The sequence below is a fragment of the Myxine glutinosa genome, chromosome 9 (assembly GCF_964187855.1).
Source record: "Myxine glutinosa chromosome 9, kmMyxGlut1.1, whole genome shotgun sequence".
NCBI lineage: Eukaryota > Metazoa > Chordata > Myxini > Myxiniformes > Myxinidae > Myxine > Myxine glutinosa.
This window is the reverse complement of record NC_136269.1, coordinates 46,620,898-46,646,036: the sequence shown is the minus strand read 5'-3', so window position 1 is coordinate 46,646,036 and position 25,139 is coordinate 46,620,898.

Genomic DNA, 25,139 nt, shown 5'->3' with positions numbered 1-25,139 from the left:
TTTCACACGCTTCTTTGTGGGAAAAACACTTTCCACACTTGTGCCAGTGTTGAGAAGCACGTTTTGCTCTTGTGCTGGTGTTGAAAACCACTTTTCATTCTCCTGTTGGTGTTCAAAATTACTTTTAGCACTTGTGTTAGTGTTGCAAAACTACTTTCCGCACTTCGACTGGTGTTGAAAACCACTTTTTGCACTTGTGTTAGTGTTTCAAAACCAATTTCCACACTTGTACTGGCGTTGAAAACATTTTTCCGCGGTTGTGATTATGTTGCAAATCCACTTTTCACCCTCATGTTAGTGTTGAAAAATACATTTCGCACTTGCTCTCGTGTTGAAAACCACTGTCAGCACTTAAGCTGGCATTGAAAACCACTTTTCGCAATTGTGCTAGTGTTGAAAACCACTTTCCACACTTGAGCTGGCGTTGAAAACCACTTGCCTCACTTGTGCCAGTGTTGAGTAACCACTTTTTGCACTTGTGTTAGTGTTAAAAACCACTTTCCGCACTTGTGCTGGTGTTGCAAAACGACTTGTATCACTTGTGCCAGTGTTGAAAAACCACTTTTTGCACTTTTGTTAGTGTTGAAAATCACTTTTCGCACTTGTGTTAGTGTTTCAAAACCACTTTCCACACTTGAGCTGGCGATGAAAACCACTTGTCTCAATTGTGCCAGTGTTGAATAACCACTTTCCACACTTGTGCTGGCATTGAAAACCACTTTTCGCACTTGCTTTGGTGTTGCCAAACCACTTGTCTCACTTGTGCCATGGTTGAAAAACCACTTTTTGCACTTTTTAGTGTTGAAAACCACTTTTCGCACTTGTGTTAGTGTTGCAAAACCACTTGTCTCACTTGTGCCAGTGTTGAATAACCACTTTAGATACTTGTGTTAGTGTTTCAAAACCACTTTCCACACTTGTGCTGTTGTTGAAAACCATTTTCCGCGCTTGTGCTGGTGTTGCAAAACCACTTTCCGCCCTCATGCTGGTGTGGAAAACCACTTTTTCGCACTTGGGTTAGTTTTGAAAAACCATTTCGAGGACTCGTGCGAGCATTGAAAACAACTTTTTGCACTTGCTTTAGTGTTAAAAATCACTTTCCGTGCTGGCATTGAAAACCACTTTTTGCACTTGCTTTTGTGTTAAAAACCACTGTCCCCACTTGTGCTGCCATTGAAAACCACTTTTTGCACTTGCTTTAGTTTTAAAAACCACTTGCCGCACTTGTGTTAGTGTGCAAAACCACTTTCTGCACTCGTGCTGGTGTTGAAAACCACATTTTGCACTTGTTTTAGTCTTGAATTACCACTTGTCTCACTTGTGTTGGTGTTGCAAAACCACTTTTCGCACTCGTGTAAGTGTTGAATCACTTGTCTCACTTGTCTCACTTGTCCACTTGTCTCACTTATTTTAGTGTTGCAAAACCACTTGTCTCACTTGTGCCAGTGTTGAAAAACCACTTTTTGCCCTTGTGTTAGTGTTTCAAAACTACTTTCCACACTTGTGTTAGTGTTTCAAAACCACTTTCCACACTTGTGCTGGTGTTGAAAACCACTGTCCGCACTTGCGTTAGTGTTGCAAAACCACTTGTCTCACTTGTGCCAGTGTTGAAAAACCACTTTTTGCACTTGTGTTAGTGTTGAAAATCACTTTTTGTACTTGTGTTAGTGTTTCAAAACCACTTTGCACACTTGCGCTGGTGTTGAAAACTACTGTCCGCACTTGTGCTGGCATTGAAAACCACTTTTCACACTTGTGTTAGTGTTTCAAAACCACTTTCCACACTTGTGTTAGTGTTGCAAAACCACTTTTCAGACTCGTGCTGGCATTGAAAACCACTTTCTGCACTTGTGTTTGTGTTGCAAAACCACTTTTCTCACTTGTGCCATTGTTGAGTAACCACTTTACACACTCGTGCTAGTGTTGAAAACCACTTTTCACACATTTGTTATTGTTGAATAGCCACTTTTCGCACTCATGCTAGTGTTGAAAAACATTTTTCGCGCTTGTCTTAGTGTTGCAAAAACCACTTTTCGCGCTTATTTTAAAGTTGTAAAACCACTTTTCGCACTTGTGCCGGTGTTTCAAAACTACTTTCCACACTTGTGTTAGTGTTTCAAAACCACTTTCCACACTTGGGCTGGTGTTGAAAACCACTTTTCGCACTTGCTTTAGTGTTGCAAAACCACTTGTCTCACTTGTGCCATCGTTGAAAAACCACTTTTTGCACTTGTGTTCTTGCTGAAAATCACTTTTCGCACTTGTGTTGGTGTTTCAAAACCACTTTCCACACTTGTGCTGGCATTGAAAACCACCTTTCGCACTTGTGTTAGTGTTTCAAAACCACTTTCCACACTTGTGTTAGTGTTGCAAAACCACTTTTCGGACTCATGCTAGCATTGAAAACCACTGTCCGCACTTCTGCTGGCATTGAAAACCACTTTCCGCACTTGTGTTTGTGTTGCAAAACCACTTTTCTCACTTGTGCCATTGTTGATTAACCGCTTTACACACTCGTGCTCGTGTTGAAAACCATCTTTCACACATGTGTTATTGTTGAAAAACCACTTTTCGCACTGGTGTTGGTGAAGGAAACCACTTTTTGCACTTGTGTTAGTGTTGAAAACCCACTTATCGCACATGTGTTAGTGAAGGAAACCACTTTTTGCACTTGTATTAGTGTTGAAAAACCACTTTTCTCACTTGTGCCATTGTTGATTAACCGCTTTACACACTCGTGCTCGTGTTGAAAACCATCTTTCACACATGTGTTATTGTTGAATAGCCACTTTTCGCACTCGTGCTGGTGTTGAAAAACATTTTTCGCGCTTGTCTTAGTGTTGCAAAAACCACTTTTCGCGCTTGTTTTAAAGTTGCAAAACCACTTTTCACACTTGAGCTGGCGTTGAAAACCACTTGTCCCACTTGTGCCAGTGTTGAATAACCACTTTAGATACTTGTGTTAGTGTTTCAAAACCACTTTCCACACTTACGCTGGCGTTGAAAACCACTCTTCGCACTTGCTTTCGTGTTGCAAAACCACTTGTCTCACTTGTGCCATGGTTGAAAATCACTTTTCGCACTTGTGTTAGTGTTGAAAAACCACTTTTCGCACTTGTGTTGGTGCAGGAAACCACTTTTGCATTAGTGTGGAAAAAACACTTTTTGCACTTGTGATAGTGGTGAAAAACCACTTTTCGCACTTGTGTTAGTGTTGAAAAACCACTTTTCGCACCTGTGTTGGTGCAGGAAACCACTTTTGCACTTGTATTAGTGTGGAAAAAACACTTTTTGCACTTGTGATAGTGTTGAAAAACCACTTTTCGCACTGGTGTTGGTGAAGGAAACCACTTTTTGCACTTGTGTTAGTGTTGAAAACCCACTTTTCGCACATGTGTTAGTGAAGGAAACCACTTTTTGCACTTGTATTAGTGTTGAAAAACCACTTTTCGCACTTGTGTTAGTGTTGAAAAACCACTTTTCGCTCTTGTATTGGTGCAGGAAACCACTTTTGCACTTATATTAGTGTGGAAAAAACACTTTTTGCACTTGTGATAGTGTTGAAAAACCACTTTTCGCACTTGTGTTAGTGTTGAAAAACCACTTTTCGCACTTGTGTTGGTGCAGGAAACCACTTTTGCACTTGTATTAGTGTGGAAAAAGCACTTTTCGCACTTGTGTTAGTGTTGAAAAACCACTTTTTGCACTTGTGTTAGTGTTGAAAAACCACTTTTCGCACTTGTGTTGGTGCAGGAAACCACTTTTGCACTTGTATTAGTGTGGAAAAAACACTTTTTGCACTTGTGATAGTGTTGAAAAACCACTTTTCGCACTTGTGTTAGTGTTGAAAAACCACTTTTCGCACTTGTGTTGGTGCAGGAAACCACTTTTGCACTTGTATTAGTGTGGAAAAAACGCTTTTTGCACTTGTGTTAGTGAAGGAAACCACTTTTCGCACTTGTGTTAGTGTTGAAAACCCACTTTTTGCACTTGTGTTAGTGTTGAAAACCCACTTTTCGCACTTGTGTTAGTGTTGAAAACCCACTTTTCGCACTTGTGTTAGTGAAGGAAACCACTTTTCGCACTTGTGTTAGTGTTGAATAACCACTTTAGATACTTGTGTTAGTGTTTCAAAACCACTTTCCACACTTGTGCTGTTGTTGAAAACCATTTTCCGCGCTTGTGCTGGTGTTGCAAAACCACTTTCCGCCCTCATGCTGGTGTGGAAAACCACTTTTTTGCACTTGGGTTAGTTTTGAAAAACCATTTCGAGGACTCGTGCGAGCATTGAAAACCACTTTTTGCACTTGCTTTAGTGTTAAAAATCACTTTCCATGCTGGCATTGAAAACCACTTTTTGCACTTGCTTTAGTGTTAAAAACCACTGTCCCCACTTGTGCTGGCATTGAAAACCACTTTTTGCACTTGCTTTAGTTTTAAAAACCACTTTCCGCACTTGTGTTAGTGTGCAAAACCACTTTCTGCACTTGTGCTGGTGTTGAAAACCACTTTTTGCACTTGTTTTAGCCTTGAATAACCACTTGTCTCACTTGTGTTGGTGTTGCAAAACCACTTTTCGCACTTGTGTAAGTGTTGAATCACTTGTCTCACTTGTCTCACTTGTCCACTTGTCTCACTTATTTTAGTGTTGCAAAACCACATGTCTCACTTGTGCCAGTGTTGAAAAACCACTTTTTGCCCTTGTGTTAGTGTTTCAAAACTACTTTCCACACTTGTGTTAGTGTTTCAAAACCACTTTCCACACTTGTGCTGGCGTTGAAAACCACTGTCCGCACTTGCGTTAGTGTTGCAAAACCACTTGTCTCACTTGTGTTAGTGTTGAAAACCCACTTTTCGCACTTGTGTTAGTGTTGAAAACCCACTTTTCGCACTTGTGTTAGTGTTGAAAAACCACTTTTCGCACTTGTGTTGGTGCAGGAAACCACTTTTGCACTTGTATTAGTGTGGAAAAACCACTTTTCGCACTTGTGTTAGTGTTGAAAAACCACTTTTCGCACTTGTGTTAGTGTTGAAAAAACACTTTTTGCACTTGTGTTAGTGAAGGAAACCACTTTTCGCACTTGTGTTAGTGTTGAAAGCCCACTTTTTGCACTTGTGTTAGTGTTGAAAACCCACTTTTCGCACTTGTGTTAGTGTTGAAAAACCACTTTTCGCACTTGTGTTAGTGTTGAAAAACCAATTTTCGCACTGGTGTTGGTGCAGGAAACCACTTTTGCACTTGTATTAGTGTGGAAAAAACACTTTTTGCACTTGTGATAGTGTTGACAAAACCACTTTTCGCACTTGAATTAGTGTTGTAAAACCACTTTTCGCACTTGTGTTGGTGCAGGAAACCACTTTTCGCACTTGTGTTAGTGTTGAAAACCCACTTTTTGCACTTGTGTTAGTGTTGAAAACCACTTTCCGCACTTGTGCTGGTGTTGCAAAACGACTTGTATCACTTGTGCCAGTGTTGAAAAACCACTTTTTGCACTTGTGTTAGTGTTGAAAATCACTTTTCGCACTTGTGTTAGTGTTTCAAAACCACTTTCCACACTTGAGCTGGCATTGAAAACCACTTGTCTCAATTGTGCCAGTGTTGAATAACCACTTTCCACACTTGTGCTGGCATTGAAAACCACTTTTCACACTTGCTTTGGTGTTGCAAAACCACTTGTCTCACTTGTGCCATGGTTGAAAAACCACTTTTTGCACTTTTTAGTGTTGAAAACCACTTTTCGCACTTGTGTTAGTGTTGAAAAACCACTTTTCGCACTTGCGTTGGTGCAGGAAACCACTTTTGCACTTGTATTAGTGTGGAAAAAACACTTTTTGCACTTGTGTTAGTGAAGGAAACCACTTTTCGCACTTGTGTTAGTGTTGAAAACCCACTTTTTGCACTTGTGTTAGTGTTTCAAAACCACTTTCCACACTTGAGCTGGCGTTGAAAACCACTTGTCTCAATTGTGCCAGTGTTGAATAACCACTTTCCACACTTGTGCTGGCATTGAAAACCACTTTTCGCACTTGCTTTGGTGTTGCAAAACCACTTGTCTCACTTGTGCCATGGTTGAAAAACCACTTTTTGCACTTTTTAGTGTTGAAAACCACTTTTCGCACTTGTGTTAGTGTTGCAAAACCACTTGTCTCACTTGTGCCAGTGTTGAATAACCACTTTAGATACTTGTGTTAGTGTTTCAAAACCACTTTCCACACTTGTGCTGTTGTTGAAAACCATTTTCCGCGCTTGTGCTGGTGTTGCAAAACCACTTTCCGCCCTCATGCTGGTGTGGAAAACCACTTTTTTGCACTTGGGTTAGTTTTGAAAAACCATTTCGAGGACTCGTGCGAGCATTGAAAACGACTTTTTGCACTTGCTTTAGTGTTAAAAATCACTTTCCATGCTGGCATTGAAAACCACTTTTTGCACTTGCTTTAGTGTTAAAAACCACTGTCCCCACTTGTGCTGGCATTGAAAACCACTTTTTGCACTTGCTTTAGTTTTAAAAACCACTTTCCGCACTTGTGTTAGTGTGCAAAACCACTTTCTGCACTTGTGCTGGTGTTGAAAACCACTTTTTGCACTTGTTTTAGCCTTGAATAACCACTTGTCTCACTTGTGTTGGTGTTGCAAAACCACTTTTCGCACTTGTGTAAGTGTTGAATCACTTGTCTCACTTGTCCACTTGTCTCACTTATTTTAGTGTTGCAAAACCACATGTCTCACTTGTGCCAGTGTTGAAAAACCACTTTTTGCCCTTGTGTTAGTGTTTCAAAACTACTTTCCACACTTGTGTTAGTGTTTCAAAACCACTTTCCACACTTGTGCTGGCGTTGAAAACCACTGTCCGCACTTGCGTTAGTGTTGCAAAACCACTTGTCTCACTTGTGTTAGTGTTGAAAACCCACTTTTCGCACTTGTGTTAGTGTTGAAAAACCACTTTTCGCACTTGTGTTGGTGCAGGAAACCACTTTTGCACTTGCATTAGTGTGGAAAAACCACTTTTCGCACTTGTGTTAGTGTTGAAAAACCACTTTTCGCACTTGTGTTAGTGTTGAAAAACCACTTTTCGCACTTGTGTTAGTGTTGAAAAAAGACTTTTCGCACTGGTGTTGGTGAAGGAAACCACTTTTTGCACTTGTGTTAGTGTTGAAAACCCACTTTTCGCACATGTGTTAGTGAAGGAAACCACTTTTTGCACTTGTATTAGTGTTGAAAAACCACTTTTCGCACTTGTGTTAGTGTTGAAAAACCACTTTTCGCTCTTGTATTGGTGCAGGAAACCACTTTTGCACTTATATTAGTGTGGAAAAAACACTTTTTGCACTTGTGATAGTGTTGAAAAACCACTTTTCGCACTTGTGTTAGTGTTGAAAAACCACTTTTCGCACTTGTGTTGGTGCAGGAAACCACTTTTGCACTTGTATTAGTGTGGAAAAAGCACTTTTCGCACTTGTGTTAGTGTTGAAAAACCACTTTTTGCACTTGTGTTAGTGTTGAAAAACCACTTTTCGCACTTGTGTTGGTGCAGGAAACCACTTTTGCACTTGTATTAGTGTGGAAAAAACACTTTTTGCACTTGTGATAGTGTTGAAAAACCACTTTTCGCACTTGTGTTAGTGTTGAAAAACCACTTTTCGCACTTGTGTTGGTGCAGGAAACCACTTTTGCACTTGTATTAGTGTGGAAAAAACGCTTTTTGCACTTGTGTTAGTGAAGGAAACCACTTTTCGCACTTGTGTTAGTGTTGAAAACCCACTTTTTGCACTTGTGTTAGTGTTGAAAACCCACTTTTCGCACTTGTGTTAGTGTTGAAAACCCACTTTTCGCACTTGTGTTAGTGAAGGAAACCACTTTTCGCACTTGTGTTAGTGTTGAATAACCACTTTAGATACTTGTGTTAGTGTTTCAAAACCACTTTCCACACTTGTGCTGTTGTTGAAAACCATTTTCCGCGCTTGTGCTGGTGTTGCAAAACCACTTTCCGCCCTCATGCTGGTGTGGAAAACCACTTTTTTGCACTTGGGTTAGTTTTGAAAAACCATTTCGAGGACTCGTGCGAGCATTGAAAACCACTTTTTGCACTTGCTTTAGTGTTAAAAATCACTTTCCATGCTGGCATTGAAAACCACTTTTTGCACTTGCTTTAGTGTTAAAAACCACTGTCCCCACTTGTGCTGGCATTGAAAACCACTTTTTGCACTTGCTTTAGTTTTAAAAACCACTTTCCGCACTTGTGTTAGTGTGCAAAACCACTTTCTGCACTTGTGCTGGTGTTGAAAACCACTTTTTGCACTTGTTTTAGCCTTGAATAACCACTTGTCTCACTTGTGTTGGTGTTGCAAAACCACTTTTCGCACTTGTGTAAGTGTTGAATCACTTGTCTCACTTGTCTCACTTGTCCACTTGTCTCACTTATTTTAGTGTTGCAAAACCACATGTCTCACTTGTGCCAGTGTTGAAAAACCACTTTTTGCCCTTGTGTTAGTGTTTCAAAACTACTTTCCACACTTGTGTTAGTGTTTCAAAACCACTTTCCACACTTGTGCTGGCGTTGAAAACCACTGTCCGCACTTGCGTTAGTGTTGCAAAACCACTTGTCTCACTTGTGTTAGTGTTGAAAACCCACTTTTCGCACTTGTGTTAGTGTTGAAAACCCACTTTTCGCACTTGTGTTAGTGTTGAAAAACCACTTTTCGCACTTGTGTTGGTGCAGGAAACCACTTTTGCACTTGTATTAGTGTGGAAAAACCACTTTTCGCACTTGTGTTAGTGTTGAAAAACCACTTTTCGCACTTGTGTTAGTGTTGAAAAAACACTTTTTGCACTTGTGTTAGTGAAGGAAACCACTTTTCGCACTTGTGTTAGTGTTGAAAGCCCACTTTTTGCACTTGTGTTAGTGTTGAAAACCCACTTTTCGCACTTGTGTTAGTGTTGAAAAACCACTTTTCGCACTTGTGTTAGTGTTGAAAAACCAATTTTCGCACTGGTGTTGGTGCAGGAAACCACTTTTGCACTTGTATTAGTGTGGAAAAAACACTTTTTGCACTTGTGATAGTGTTGACAAAACCACTTTTCGCACTTGAATTAGTGTTGTAAAACCACTTTTCGCACTTGTGTTGGTGCAGGAAACCACTTTTCGCACTTGTGTTAGTGTTGAAAACCCACTTTTTGCACTTGTGTTAGTGTTGAAAACCACTTTCCGCACTTGTGCTGGTGTTGCAAAACGACTTGTATCACTTGTGCCAGTGTTGAAAAACCACTTTTCGCACTTGTGTTAGTGTTGAAAACCCACTTTTTGCACTTGTGTTAGTGTTGAAAATCACTTTTCGCACTTGTGTTAGTGTTTCAAAACCACTTTCCACACTTGAGCTGGCATTGAAAACCACTTGTCTCAATTGTGCCAGTGTTGAATAACCACTTTCCACACTTGTGCTGGCATTGAAAACCACTTTTCGCACTTGCTTTGGTGTTGCAAAACCACTTGTCTCACTTGTGCCATGGTTGAAAAACCACTTTTTGCACTTTTTAGTGTTGAAAACCACTTTTCGCACTTGTGTTAGTGTTGAAAAACCACTTTTCGCACTTGCGTTGGTGCAGGAAACCACTTTTGCACTTGTATTAGTGTGGAAAAAACACTTTTTGCACTTGTGTTAGTGAAGGAAACCACTTTTCGCACTTGTGTTAGTGTTGAAAACCCACTTTTTGCACTTGTGTTAGTGTTTCAAAACCACTTTCCACACTTGAGCTGGCGTTGAAAACCACTTGTCTCAATTGTGCCAGTGTTGAATAACCACTTTCCACACTTGTGCTGGCATTGAAAACCACTTTTCGCACTTGCTTTGGTGTTGCAAAACCACTTGTCTCACTTGTGCCATGGTTGAAAAACCACTTTTTGCACTTTTTAGTGTTGAAAACCACTTTTCGCACTTGTGTTAGTGTTGCAAAACCACTTGTCTCACTTGTGCCAGTGTTGAATAACCACTTTAGATACTTGTGTTAGTGTTTCAAAACCACTTTCCACACTTGTGCTGTTGTTGAAAACCATTTTCCGCGCTTGTGCTGGTGTTGCAAAACCACTTTCCGCCCTCATGCTGGTGTGGAAAACCACTTTTTTGCACTTGGGTTAGTTTTGAAAAACCATTTCGAGGACTCGTGCGAGCATTGAAAACGACTTTTTGCACTTGCTTTAGTGTTAAAAATCACTTTCCATGCTGGCATTGAAAACCACTTTTTGCACTTGCTTTAGTGTTAAAAACCACTGTCCCCACTTGTGCTGGCATTGAAAACCACTTTTTGCACTTGCTTTAGTTTTAAAAACCACTTTCCGCACTTGTGTTAGTGTGCAAAACCACTTTCTGCACTTGTGCTGGTGTTGAAAACCACTTTTTGCACTTGTTTTAGCCTTGAATAACCACTTGTCTCACTTGTGTTGGTGTTGCAAAACCACTTTTCGCACTTGTGTAAGTGTTGAATCACTTGTCTCACTTGTCCACTTGTCTCACTTATTTTAGTGTTGCAAAACCACATGTCTCACTTGTGCCAGTGTTGAAAAACCACTTTTTGCCCTTGTGTTAGTGTTTCAAAACTACTTTCCACACTTGTGTTAGTGTTTCAAAACCACTTTCCACACTTGTGCTGGCGTTGAAAACCACTGTCCGCACTTGCGTTAGTGTTGCAAAACCACTTTTCGCACTTGTGTTGGTGCAGGAAACCACTTTTGCACTTGTATTAGTGTGGAAAAACCACTTTTCGCACTTGTGTTAGTGTTGAAAAACCACTTTTCGCACTTGTGTTAGTGTTGAAAAAACACTTTTTGCACTTGTGTTAGTGAAGGAAACCACTTTTCGCACTTGTGTTAGTGTTGAAAGCCCACTTTTTGCACTTGTGTTAGTGTTGAAAACCCACTTTTCGCACTTGTGTTAGTGTTGAAAAACCACTTTTCGCACTTGTGTTAGTGTTGAAAAACCAATTTTCGCACTGGTGTTGGTGCAGGAAACCACTTTTGCACTTGTATTAGTGTGGAAAAAACACTTTTTGCACTTGTGATAGTGTTGAAAAACCACTTTTCGCACTTGTATTAGTGTTGTAAAACCACTTTTCGCACTTGTGTTGGTGCAGGAAACCACTTTTCGCACTTGTGTTAGTGTTGAAAACCCACTTTTTGCACTTGTGTTAGTGTTGAAAACCACTTTCCGCACTTGTGCTGGTGTTGCAAAACGACTTGTATCACTTGTGCCAGTGTTGAAAAACCACTTTTTGCACTTGTGTTAGTGTTGAAAATCACTTTTCGCACTTGTGTTAGTGTTTCAAAACCACTTTCCACACTTGAGCTGGCATTGAAAACCACTTGTCTCAATTGTGCCAGTGTTGAATAACCACTTTCCACACTTGTGCTGGCATTGAAAACCACTTTTCGCACTTGCTTTGGTGTTGCAAAACCACTTGTCTCACTTGTGCCATGGTTGAAAAACCACTTTTTGCACTTTTTAGTGTTGAAAACCACTTTTCGCACTTGTGTTAGTGTTGAAAAACCACTTTTCGCACTTGTGTTGGTGCAGGAAACCACTTTTGCACTTGTATTAGTGTGGAAAAAACACTTTTTGCACTTGTGTTAGTGAAGGAAACCACTTTTCGCACTTGTGTTAGTGTTGAAAACCCACTTTTTGCACTTGTGTTAGTGTTAAAAACCACTTTCCGCACTTGTGCTGGTGTTGCAAAACGACTTGTATCACTTGTGCCAGTGTTGAAAAACCACTTTTTGCACTTGTGTTAGTGTTGAAAATCACTTTTCGCACTTGTGTTAGTGTTTCAAAACCACTTTCCACACTTGAGCTGGCATTGAAAACCACTTGTCTCAATTGTGCCAGTGTTGAATAACCACTTTCCACACTTGTGCTGGCATTGAAAACCACTTTTCGCACTTGCTTTGGTGTTGCAAAACCACTTGTCTCACTTGTGCCATGGTTGAAAAACCACTTTTTGCACTTTTTAGTGTTGAAAACCACTTTTCGCACTTGTGTTAGTGTTGCAAAACCACTTGTCTCACTTGTGCCAGTGTTGAATAACCACTTTAGATACTTGTGTTAGTGTTTCAAAACCACTTTCCACACTTGTGCTGTTGTTGAAAACCATTTTCCGCGCTTGTGCTGGTGTTGCAAAACCACTTTCCGCCCTCATGCTGGTGTGGAAAACCACTTTTTTGCACTTGGGTTAGTTTTGAAAAACCATTTCGAGGACTCGTGCGAGCATTGAAAACCACTTTTTGCACTTGCTTTAGTGTTAAAAATCACTTTCCATGCTGGCATTGAAAACCACTTTTTGCACTTGCTTTAGTGTTAAAAACCACTGTCCCCACTTGTGCTGGCATTGAAAACCACTTTTTTCCCTTGCTTTAGTTTTAAAAACCACTTTCCGCACTTGTGTTAGTGTGCAAAACCACTTTCTGCACTCGTGCTGGTGTTGAAAACCACTTTTTGCACTTGTTTTAGTCTTGAATAACCACTTGTCTCACTTGTGTTGGTGTTGCAAAACCACTTTTTGCACTTGTGTAAGTGTTGAATCACTTGTCTCACTTGTCTCACTTGTCCACTTGTCTCACTTATTTTAGTGTTGCAAAACCACATGTCTCACTTTGTGCCAGTGTTGAAAAACCACTTTTTGCCCTTGTGTTAGTGTTTCAAAACTACTTTCCACACTTGTGTTAGTGTTTCAAAACCACTTTCCACACTTGTGCTGGCGTTGAAAACCACTGTCCGCACTTGCGTTAGTGTTGCAAAACCACTTGTCTCACTTGTGCCAGGGTTGAAAAATCACTTTTTGCACTTGTGTTAGTGTTGAAAATCACTTTTTGTACTTGTGTTAGTGTTTCAAAACCACTTTGCACACTTGCGCTGGCGTTGAAAACTACTGTCCGCACTTGTGCTGGCATTGAAAACCACTTTTCACACTTGTGTTAGTGTTTCAAAACCACTTTCCACACTTGTGTTAGTGTTGCAAAACCACTTTTCGGACTCGTGCTGGCATTGAAAACCACTTTCTGCACTTGTGTTTGTGTTGCAAAACCACTTTTCTCACTTGTGCCATTGTTGAGTAACCACTTTACACACTCGTGCTAGTGTTGAAAACCACTTTTCACACATTTGTTATTGTTGAATAGCCACTTTTCGCACTCGTGCTAGTGTTGAAAAACATTTTTCGCGCTTGTCTTAGTGTTGCAAAAACCACTTTTCGCGCTTATTTTAAAGTTGTAAAACCACTTTTCGCACTTGTGCTGGTGTTTCAAAACTACTTCCACACTTGTGTTAGTGTTTCAAAACCACTTTCCACACTTGGGCTGGTGTTGAAAACCACTTTTCGCACTTGCTTTAGTGTTGCAAAACCACTTGTCTCACTTGTGCCATGGTTGAAAAACCACTTTTTGCACTTGTGTTCGTGCTGAAAATCACTTTTCGCACTTGTGTTAGTGTTTCAAAACCACTTTCCACACTTGAGCTGGCATTGAAAACCACTTGTCTCAATTGTGCCAGTGTTGAATAACCACTTTCCACACTTGTGCTGGCATTGAAAACCACTTTTCGCACTTGCTTTGGTGTTGCAAAACCACTTGTCTCACTTGTGCCATGGTTGAAAAACCACTTTTTGCACTTTTTAGTGTTGAAAACCACTTTTCGCACTTGTGTTAGTGTTGCAAAACCACTTGTCTCACTTGTGCCAGTGTTGAATAACCACTTTAGATACTTGTGTTAGTGTTTCAAAACCACTTTCCACACTTGTGCTGTTGTTGAAAACCATTTTCCGCGCTTGTGCTGGTGTTGCAAAACCACTTTCCGCCCTCATGCTGGTGTGGAAAACCACTTTTTTGCACTTGGGTTAGTTTTGAAAAACCATTTCGAGGACTCGTGCGAGCATTGAAAACCACTTTTTGCACTTGCTTTAGTGTTAAAAATCACTTTCCATGCTGGCATTGAAAACCACTTTTTGCACTTGCTTTAGTGTTAAAAACCACTGTCCCCACTTGTGCTGGCATTGAAAACCACTTTTTGCACTTGCTTTAGTTTTAAAAACCACTTTCCGCACTTGTGTTAGTGTGCAAAACCACTTTCTGCACTTGTGCTGGTGTTGAAAACCACTTTTTGCACTTGTTTTAGCCTTGAATAACCACTTGTCTCACTTGTGTTGGTGTTGCAAAACCACTTTTCGCACTTGTGTAAGTGTTGAATCACTTGTCTCACTTGTCTCACTTGTCCACTTGTCTCACTTATTTTAGTGTTGCAAAACCACATGTCTCACTTGTGCCAGTGTTGAAAAACCACTTTTTGCCCTTGTGTTAGTGTTTCAAAACTACTTTCCAGACTTGTGTTAGTGTTTCAAAACCACTTTCCACACTTGTGCTGGCGTTGAAAACCACTGTCCGCACTTGCGTTAGTGTTGCAAAACCACTTGTCTCACTTGTGCCAGTGTTGAAAAACCGCTTTTTGCACTTGTGTTAGTGTTGAAAATCACTTTTTGTACTTGTGTTAGTGTTTCAAAACCACTTTGCACACTTGCGCTGGCGTTGAAAGCTACTGTCCGCACTTGTGCTGGCATTGAAAACCACTTTTCACACTTGTGTTAGTGTTTCAAAACCACTTTCCACACTTGTGTTAGTGTTGCAAAACCACTTTTCGGACTCGTGCTGGCATTGAAAACCACTTTCTGCACTTGTGTTTGTGTTGCAAAACCACTTTTCTCACTTGTGCCATTGTTGAGTAACCACTTTACACACTCGTGCTAGTGTTGAAAACCACTTTTCACACATTTGTTATTGTTGAATAGCCACTTTTCGCACTCGTGCTAGTGTTGAAAAACATTTTTCGCGCTTGTCTTAGTGTTGCAAAAACCACTTTTCGCGCTTATTTTAAAGTTGTAAAACCACTTTTCGCACTTGTGCTGGTGTTTCAAAACTACTTTCCACACTTGTGTTAGTGTTTCAAAACCACTTTCCACACTTGGGCTGGTGTTGAAAACCACTTTTCGCACTTGCTTTAGTGTTGCAAAACCACTTGTCTCACTTGTGCCATGGTTGAAAAACCACTTTTTGCACTTGTGTTCGTGCTGAAAATCACTTTTCGCACTTGTGTTGGTGTTTCAAAACCACTTTCCACACTTGTGCTGGCATTGAAAACCACTTTTCGCACTTGTGTTAGTGTTTCAAAACCACTTTCCACACTTGTGTTAGTGTTGCAAAACCACTTTTCGGACTCGTGCTAGCATTGAAAACCACTGTCCGCACTTCTGCTGGCATTGAAAACCACTTTCCGCACTTGTGTTTGTGTTGCAAAACCACTTTTCTCACTTGTGCCATTGTTGATTAACCGCTTTACACACTCGTGCTCGTGTTGAAAACCACCTTTCACACATGTGTTATTGTTGAATAGCCACTTTTCGCATTCGTGCTGGTGTTGAAAAACATTTTTCGCGCTTGTCTTAGTGTTGCAAAAACCACTTTTCGCGCTTGTTTGAAAGTTGCAAAACCACTTTTCACACTTGAGCTGGCGTTGAAAACCACTTGTCCCACTTGTGCCAGTGTTGAATAACCACTTTAGATACTTGTGTTAGTGTTTCAAAACCACTTTCCACACTTACGCTGGCGTTGAAAACCACTCTTCACACTTGCTTTCGTGTTGCAAAACCACTTGTCTCACTTGTGCCATGGTTGAAAAACCACTTTTTGCACGTGTGTTAGTGTTGAAAATCACTTTTCGCACTTGTGTTAGTGTTGAAAAACCACTTTTCGCACTTGTGTTGGTGCAGGAAACCACTTTTGCACTTGTATTAGTGTGGAAAAACACTTTTTGCACTTGTGATAGTGTTGAAAAACCACTTTTCGCACTTGTGTTAGTGTTGATAAACCACTTTTCGCACTTGTGTTGGTGCAGGAAACCACTTTTGCACTTGTATTAGTGTGGAAAAAACACTTTTTGCACTTGTGATAGTGTTGAAAAACCACTTTTCGCACTGGTGTTGGTGAAGGAAACCACTTTTTGCACTTGTGTTAGTGTTGAAAACCCACTTTTCGCACATGTGTTAGTGAAGGAAACCACTTTTTGCACTTGTATTAGTGTTGAAAAACCACTTTTCGCACTTGTGTTAGTGTTGAAAAACCACTTTTTGCACTTGTATTGGTGCAGGAAACCACTTTTGCACTTATATTAGTGTGGAAAAAACACTTTTTGCACTTGTGATAGTGTTGAAAAACCACTTTTCGCACTTGTGTTAGTGTTGAAAAACCACTTTTCGCACTTGTGTTGGTGCAGGAAACCACTTTTGCACTTGTATTAGTGTGGAAAAAGCACTTTTCGCACTTGTGTTAGTGTTGAAAAACCACTTTTTGCACTTGTGTTAGTGTTGAAAAACCACTTTTCGCACTTGTGTTGGTGCAGGAAACCACTTTTGCACTTGTATTAGTGTGGAAAAACCACTTTTCGCACTTGTGTTAGTGTTGAAAAACCACTTTTCGCACTTGTGTTGGTGCAGGAAACCACTTTTGCACTTGTATTAGTGTGGAAAAAACACTTTTTGCACTTGTGTTAGTGAAGGAAACCACTTTTCGCACTTGTGTTAGTGTTGAAAATCCACTTTTAGCACTTGTGTTAGTGTTGAAAACCCACTTTTCGCACTTGTGTTAGTGTTGAAAAACCACTTTTCGCACTTGTGTTGGTGCAGGAAACCACTTTTGCACTTGTATTAGTGTGGAAAAACCACTTTTCGCACTTGTGTTAGTGTTGAAAAACCACTTTTCGCACTTGTGTTAGTGTTGAAAAAACACTTTTTGCACTTGTGTTAGTGAATGAAACCACTTTTCGCACTTGTGTTAGTGTTGAAAGCCCACTTTTTGCACTTGTGTTAGTGTTGAAAACCCACTTTTCGCACTTGTGTTAGTGTTGAAAAACCACTTTTCGCACTTGTGTTAGTGTTGAAAAACCAATTTTCGCACTGGTGTTGGTGCAGGAAACCACTTTTGCACTTGTATTAGTGTGGAAAAAACACTTTTCGCACCTGTGTTAGTGTTGAAAAACCACTTTTCGCACTGGTGTTGGTGAAGGAAACCACTTTTTGCACTTGTTGTAGTGTTGAAAAACCACTTTTCGCACTTGTGTTAGTGTTGAAAAACCACTTTTCGCACTTGTGTTGGTGCAGGAAACCACTTTTGCACTTGTATTAGTGTGGAAAAAACACTTTTTGCACTTGTGATAGTGTTGAAAAACCACTTTTCGCACTGGTGTTGGTGAAGGAAACCACTTTTTGCACTTGTGTTAGTGTTGAAAACCCACTTTTCGCACATGTGTTAGTGAAGGAAACCACTCTTTGCACTTGTATTAGTGTTGAAAAACCACTTTTCGCACTTGTGTTAGTGTTGAAAAACCACTTTTCACACTTGTATTGGTGCAGGAAACCACTTTTGCACTTATATTAGTGTGGAAAAAACACTTTTTGCACTTGTGATAGTGTTGAAAAACCACTTTTCGCACTTGTGTTAGTGTTGAAAAACCACTTTTCGCACTTGTGTTGGTGCAGGAAACCACTTTTGCACTTGTATTAGTGTGGAAAAAGCACTTTTCGCACTTGTGTTAGTGTTGAAAAACCACTTTTTGCACTTGTGTTAGTGTTGAAAAACCACTTTTCGCACTTGTGTTAGTGTTGAAAAACCACTTTTCGCACTTGTGTTGGTGCAGGAAACCACTTTTGCACTTGTATTAGTGTGGAAAAACCACTTTTCGCACTTGTGTTAGTGTTGAAAAACCACTTTTCGCACTTGTGTTGGTGCAGGAAACCACTTTTGCACTTGTATTAGTGTGGAAAAAACACTTTTTGCACTTGTGATAGTGTTGAAAAACCACTTTTCGCACTTGTGTTAGTGTTGAAAAACCACTTTTCGCACTTGTGTTGGTGCAGGAAACCACTTTTGCACTTGTATTAGTGTGGAAAAAACACTTTTTGCACTTGTGTTAGTGAAGGAAACCACTTTTCGCACTTGTGTTAGTGTTGAAAACCCACTTTTTGCACTTGTGTTAGTGTTGAAAACCCACTTTTCGCACTTGTGTTAGTGTTGAAAACCCACTTTTTGCACTTGTGTTAGTGTTGAAAAACCACTTTTCGCACTTGTGTTGGTGCAGGAAACCACTTTTGCACTTGTATTAGTGTGGAAAAAACACTTTTTGCACTTGTGTTAGTGAAGGAAACCACTTTTCGCACTTGTGTTAGTGTTGAAAACCCACTTTTTGCACTTGTGTTAGTGTTGAAAACCCACTTTTCGCACTTGTGTTAGTGTTGAAAACCCACTTTTCGCACTTGTGTTAGTGTTGAAAAACCACTTTTCGCACTTGTGTTGGTGCAGGAAACCACTTTTGCACTTGTGTTAGTGTTGAAAAACCACTTTTCGCACTTGTGTTAGTGTTGAAAAAACACTTTTTGCACTTGTGTTAGTGAAGGAAACCACTTTTCGCACTTGTGTTAGTGTTGAAAGCCCACTTTTTGCACTTGTGTTAGTGTTGAAAACCCACTTTTCGCACTTGTGTTAGTGTTGAAAAACCACTTTTCGCACTTGTGTTAGTGTTGAAAAACCAATTTTCGCACTGGTGTTGGTGCAGGAAACCACTTTTGCACTTGTATTAGTGTGGAAAAAACACTTTTTGCACTTGTGACAGTGTTGAAAAACCACTTTTCGCACTTGTATTAGTGTTGTAAAACCACTTTTCGCACTTGTGTTGGTGCAGGAAACCACTTTTGCACTTGTATTAGTGTTGAAAAAACACTTTTCGCACTTGCGCTGGTGTTGCAAAACCACTTTCCACACTTGTACTAACGTGAAAAACCATTTCCCACGCTTGTGTTTGTGTTGCAAAACCACTTTCCGCACTCGTGCTGGTGTTGAAAACCACTTTTTGCACATGTGTTAGTCTTGAATAACCACTTGTCTCACTTGTGTTGGTCTTGCAAAACCACTTTTCGCACTTGTGTTTGTGTTGCAAAACCACTTTTCTCACTTGTGCCATTGTTGAATAACCACTTTACACACTCGTGCTGGTGTTTAAACCACTTTTCACACATGTGTTATTGTTGAATAACCACTTTTCACACTCATGCTAGTGTTGAAAAACATTTTTCGCGCTTGTCTTAGTGTTGCAAAAACCACTTTTTGCGCTTGTCTTTAAGTTGTAAAACCACTTTTCGCACACGTGTTAGTGTTGTAAAACCACTTTTAGGCCCTTTGCTGGCATTGAAAACCTCTTTATGCACTTGTGTTTGTGTTGCAAAGCCAATTTCCGCACTTGTGCTGGAGTTGCAGAACCCCTTTTCACACGCTTCTTTGTGGGAAAAACACTTTCCGCACTTGTGCCAGTGTTGAGAAGCACGTTTTGCTCTTGTGCTGGTGTTGAAAACCACTTTTCATTCTCCTGTTGGTGTTCAAAATTACTTTTAGCACTTGTGTTAGTGTTGCAAAACTACTTTCCGCACTTTGACTGGTGTTGAAAACCACTTTTTGCACTTGTGTTAGTGTTTCAAAACGAATTTCCACACATGTACTGGCGTTGAAAACATTTTTCCGCGCTTGTGATTATGTTGCAAATCCACTTTTCACCCTCATGTTAGTGTTGAAAAATACATTTCGCACTTGCGCTCGTGTTGAAAACCACTGTCAGCACTTAAGCTGGCATTGAAAACCACTTTTCGAAATTGTGCTAGTGTTGAAAACCACTTTCCACACTTGAGCTGGCGTTGAAAACCACTTGCCTCACTTGTGCCAGTGTTGAGTAACCACTTTTTGCACTTGTGTTAGTGTTAAAACCACTTTCCGCACTTGTGCTGGTGTTGCAAAACGACTTGTATCACTTGTGCCAGTGTTGAAAAACCACTTTTTGCACTTGTGTTAGTGTTGAAAATCACTTTTCGCACTTGTGTTAGTGTTTCAAAACCACTTTCCACACTTGAGCTGGCATTGAAAACCACTTGTCTCAATTGTGCCAGTGTTGAATAACCACTTTCCACACTTGTGCTGGCATTGAAAACCACTTTTCGCACTTGCTTTGGTGTTGCAAAACCACTTGTCTCACTTGTGCCATGGTTGAAAAACCACTTTTTGCACTTTTTAGTGTTGAAAACCACTTTTTGCACTTGTGTTAGTGATGCAAAACCACTTGTCTCACTTGTGCCAGTGTTGAATAACCACTTTATATACTTGTGTTAGTGTTTCAAAAACCACTTTCCACACTTGTGCTGTTGTTGAAAACCATTTTCCGCGCTTGTGCTGGTGTTGCAAAACCACTTTCCGCCCTCATGCTGGTGTGGAAAACCACTTTTTTGCACTTGGGTTAGTTTTGAAAAACCATTTCGAGGACTCGTGCGAGCATTGAAAACCACTTTTTGCACTTGCTTTAGTGTTAAAAATCACTTTCCATGCTGGCATTGAAAACCACTTTTTGCACTTGCTTTAGTTTTAAAAACCACTTTCCGCACTTGTGTTAGTGTGCAAAACCACTTTCTGCACTCGTGCTGGTGTTGAAAACCACTTTTTGCACTTGTTTTAGTCTTGAATAACCACTTGTCTCACTTGTGTTGGTGTTGCAAAACCACTTTTCGCACTTGTGTAAGTGTTGAATCACTTGTCTCACTTGTCTCACTTGTCCACTTGTCTCACTTATTTTAGTGTTGCAAAACCACATGTCTCACTTGTGCCAGTGTTGAAAAACCACTTTTTGCCCTTGTGTTAGTGTTTCAAAACTACTTTCCACACTTGTGTTAGTGTTTCAAAACCACTTTCCACACTTGTGCTGGCGTTGAAAACCACTGTCCGCACTTGCGTTAGTGTTGCAAAACCACTTGTCTCACTTGTGCCAGTGTTGAAAAACCGCTTTTTGCACTTGTGTTAGTGTTGAAAATCACTTTTTGTACTTGTGTTAGTGTTTCAAAACCACTTTGCACACTTGCGCTGGCGTTGAAAGCTACTGTCCGCACTTGTGCTGGCATTGAAAACCACTTTTCACACTTGTGTTAGTGTTTCAAAACCACTTTCCACACTTGTGTTAGTGTTGCAAAACCACTTTTCGGACTCGTGCTGGCATTGAAAACCACTTTCTGCACTTGTGTTTGTGTTGCAAAACCACTTTTCTCACTTGTGCCATTGTTGAGTAACCACTTTACACACTCGTGCTAGTGTTGAAAACCACTTTTCACACATTTGTTATTGTTGAATAGCCACTTTTCGCACTCGTGCTAGTGTTGAAAAACATTTTTCGCGCTTGTCTTAGTGTTGCAAAAACCACTTTTCGCGCTTATTTTAAAGTTGTAAAACCACTTTTCGCACTTGTGCTGGTGTTTCAAAACTACTTTCCACACTTGTGTTAGTGTTTCAAAACCACTTTCCACACTTGGGCTGGTGTTGAAAACCACTTTTCGCACTTGCTTTAGTGTTGCAAAACCACTTGTCTCACTTGTGCCATGGTTGAAAAACCACTTTTTGCACTTGTGTTCGTGCTGAAAATCACTTTTCGCACTTGTGTTGGTGTTTCAAAACCACTTTCCACACTTGTGCTGGCATTGAAAACCACTTTTCGCACTTGTGTTAGTGTTTCAAAACCACTTTCCACACTTGTGTTAGTGTTGCAAAACCACTTTTCGGACTCGTGCTAGCATTGAAAACCACTGTCCGCACTTCTGCTGGCATTGAAAACCACTTTCCGCACTTGTGTTTGTGTTGCAAAACCACTTTTCTCACTTGTGCCATTGTTGATTAACCGCTTTACACACTCGTGCTCGTGTTGAAAACCACCTTTCACACATGTGTTATTGTTGAATAGCCACTTTTCGCATTCGTGCTGGTGTTGAAAAACATTTTTCGCGCTTGTCTTAGTGTTGCAAAAACCACTTTTCGCGCTTGTTTTAAAGTTGCAAAACCACTTTTCACACTTGAGCTGGCGTTGAAAACCACTTGTCCCACTTGTGCCAGTGTTGAATAACCACTTTAGATACTTGTGTTAGTGTTTCAAAACCACTTTCCACACTTACGCTGGCGTTGAAAACCACTCTTCACACTTGCTTTCGTGTTGCAAAACCACTTGTCTCACTTGTGCCATGGTTGAAAAACCACTTTTTGCACGTGTGTTAGTGTTGAAAATCACTTTTCGCACTTGTGTTAGTGTTGAAAAACCACTTTTCGCACTTGTGTTGGTGCAGGAAACCACTTTTGCACTTGTATTAGTGTGGAAAAACACTTTTTGCACTTGTGATAGTGTTGAAAAACCACTTTTCGCACTTGTGTTAGTGTTGATAAACCACTTTTCGCACTTGTGTTGGTGCAGGAAACCACTTTTGCACTTGTATTAGTGTGGAAAAAACACTTTTTGCACTTGTGATAGTGTTGAAAAACCACTTTTCGCACTGGTGTTGGTGAAGGAAACCACTTTTTGCACTTGTGTTAGTGTTGAAAACCCACTTTTCGCACATGTGTTAGTGAAGGAAACCACTTTTTGCACTTGTATTAGTGTTGAAAAACCACTTTTCGCACTTGTGTTAGTGTTGAAAAACCACTTTTTGCACTTGTATTGGTGCAGGAAACCACTTTTGCACTTATATTAGTGTGGAAAAAACACTTTTTGCACTTGTGATAGTGTTGAAAAACCACTTTTCGCACTTGTGTTAGTGTTGAAAAACCACTTTTCGCACTTGTGTTGGTGCAGGAAACCACTTTTGCACTTGTATTAGTGTGGAAAAAGCACTTTTCGCACTTGTGTTAGTGTTGAAAAACCACTTTTTGCACTTGTGTTAGTGTTGAAAAACCACTTTTCGCACTTGTGTTGGTGCAGGAAACCACTTTTGCACTTGTATTAGTGTGGAAAAACCACTTTTCGCACTTGTGTTAGTGTTGAAAAACCACTTTTCGCACTTGTGTTGGTGCAGGAAACCACTTTTGCACTTGTATTAGTGTGGAAAAAACACTTTTTGCACTTGTGTTAGTGAAGGAAACCACTTTTCGCACTTGTGTTAGTGTTGAAAATCCACTTTTCGCACTTGTGTTAGTGTTGAAAACCCACTTTTCGCACTTGTGTTAGTGTTGAAAAACCACTTTTCGCACTTGTGTTGGTGCAGGAAACCACTTTTGCACTTGTATTAGTGTGGAAAAACCACTTTTCGCACTTGTGTTAGTGTTGAAAAACCACTTTTCGCACTTGTGTTAGTGTTGAAAAAACACTTTTTGCACTTGTGTTAGTGAATGAAACCACTTTTCGCACTTGTGTTAGTGTTGAAAGCCCACTTTTTGCACTTGTGTTAGTGTTGAAAACCCACTTTTCGCACTTGTGTTAGTGTTGAAAAACCACTTTTCGCACTTGTGTTAGTGTTGAAAAACCAATTTTCGCACTGGTGTTGGTGCAGGAAACCACTTTTGCACTTGTATTAGTGTGGAAAAAACACTTTTCGCACCTGTGTTAGTGTTGAAAAACCACTTTTCGCACTGGTGTTGGTGAAGGAAACCACTTTTTGCACTTGTTGTAGTGTTGAAAAACCACTTTTCGCACTTGTGTTAGTGTTGAAAAACCACTTTTCGCACTTGTGTTGGTGCAGGAAACCACTTTTGCACTTGTATTAGTGTGGAAAAAACACTTTTTGCACTTGTGATAGTGTTGAAAAACCACTTTTCGCACTGGTGTTGGTGAAGGAAACCACTTTTTGCACTTGTGTTAGTGTTGAAAACCCACTTTTCGCACATGTGTTAGTGAAGGAAACCACTCTTTGCACTTGTATTAGTGTTGAAAAACCACTTTTCGCACTTGTGTTAGTGTTGAAAAACCACTTTTCACACTTGTATTGGTGCAGGAAACCACTTTTGCACTTATATTAGTGTGGAAAAAACACTTTTTGCACTTGTGATAGTGTTGAAAAACCACTTTTCGCACTTGTGTTAGTGTTGAAAAACCACTTTTCGCACTTGTGTTGGTGCAGGAAACCACTTTTGCACTTGTATTAGTGTGGAAAAAGCACTTTTCGCACTTGTGTTAGTGTTGAAAAACCACTTTTTGCACTTGTGTTAGTGTTGAAAAACCACTTTTCGCACTTGTGTTAGTGTTGAAAAACCACTTTTCGCACTTGTGTTGGTGCAGGAAACCACTTTTGCACTTGTATTAGTGTGGAAAAAACACTTTTTGCACTTGTGATAGTGTTGAAAAACCACTTTTCGCACTTGTGTTAGTGTTGAAAAACCACTTTTCGCACTTGTGTTGGTGCAGGAAACCACTTTTGCACTTGTATTAGTGTGGAAAAAACACTTTTTGCACTTGTGTTAGTGAAGGAAACCACTTTTCGCACTTGTGTTAGTGTTGAAAACCCACTTTTTGCACTTGTGTTAGTGTTGAAAACCCACTTTTCGCACTTGTGTTAGTGTTGAAAACCCACTTTTCGCACTTGTGTTAGTGTTGAAAAACCACTTTTCGCACTTGTGTTGGTGCAGGAAACCACTTTTGCACTTGTATTAGTGTGGAAAAAACACTTTTTGCACTTTAGTCTAGTAGGAAGACTAGGTCCCCCTGCACCCCCCGGAGATATACTTCTAATCAGTGTTTCTAGATTGGAAAAAATGTGTAGAAAATGACTAGCTATGGCCCCAAGCTGAAAACATGTCCCACATACCATTTTTATGCAAATTACTGCTGCAAATTTTATGCAAAATTATGCAAATTTTATGCAAATTTTTGATGAGGAGTAGAGTTGAGAGGTCTTTGAGGGCTTCATCGAGGTGCTCTCGGTTGCAAGACTGGGTCATTCTGAGAAGCACAGCAGGGTCAGAGATCATGATGTTCTCCTCCTCAGTGAATCTCTCCATCAACAGCCTCTCCATTGCCTCACACACTGTTTTGAGGCAAAAGAGGGACTTTGCGTAGGCCTTTCCACTGAGAACACCTTTGAGAGATCCACTTGTTACTAGTTGTGCCTCAAAGAGAATCTCTGCATATCCAGAACCACGCATCTTGTGTCCAGTGAGCATCCCGATGTAGTTCATGGATGTGTGGAAGGGTCCAATCGTTACTACATGACTAGCAAATTCATTTGGCCAGCGCCAGATGATGGGAAGGGCTTTCATGCAGACACCCAGATCAAATGTATT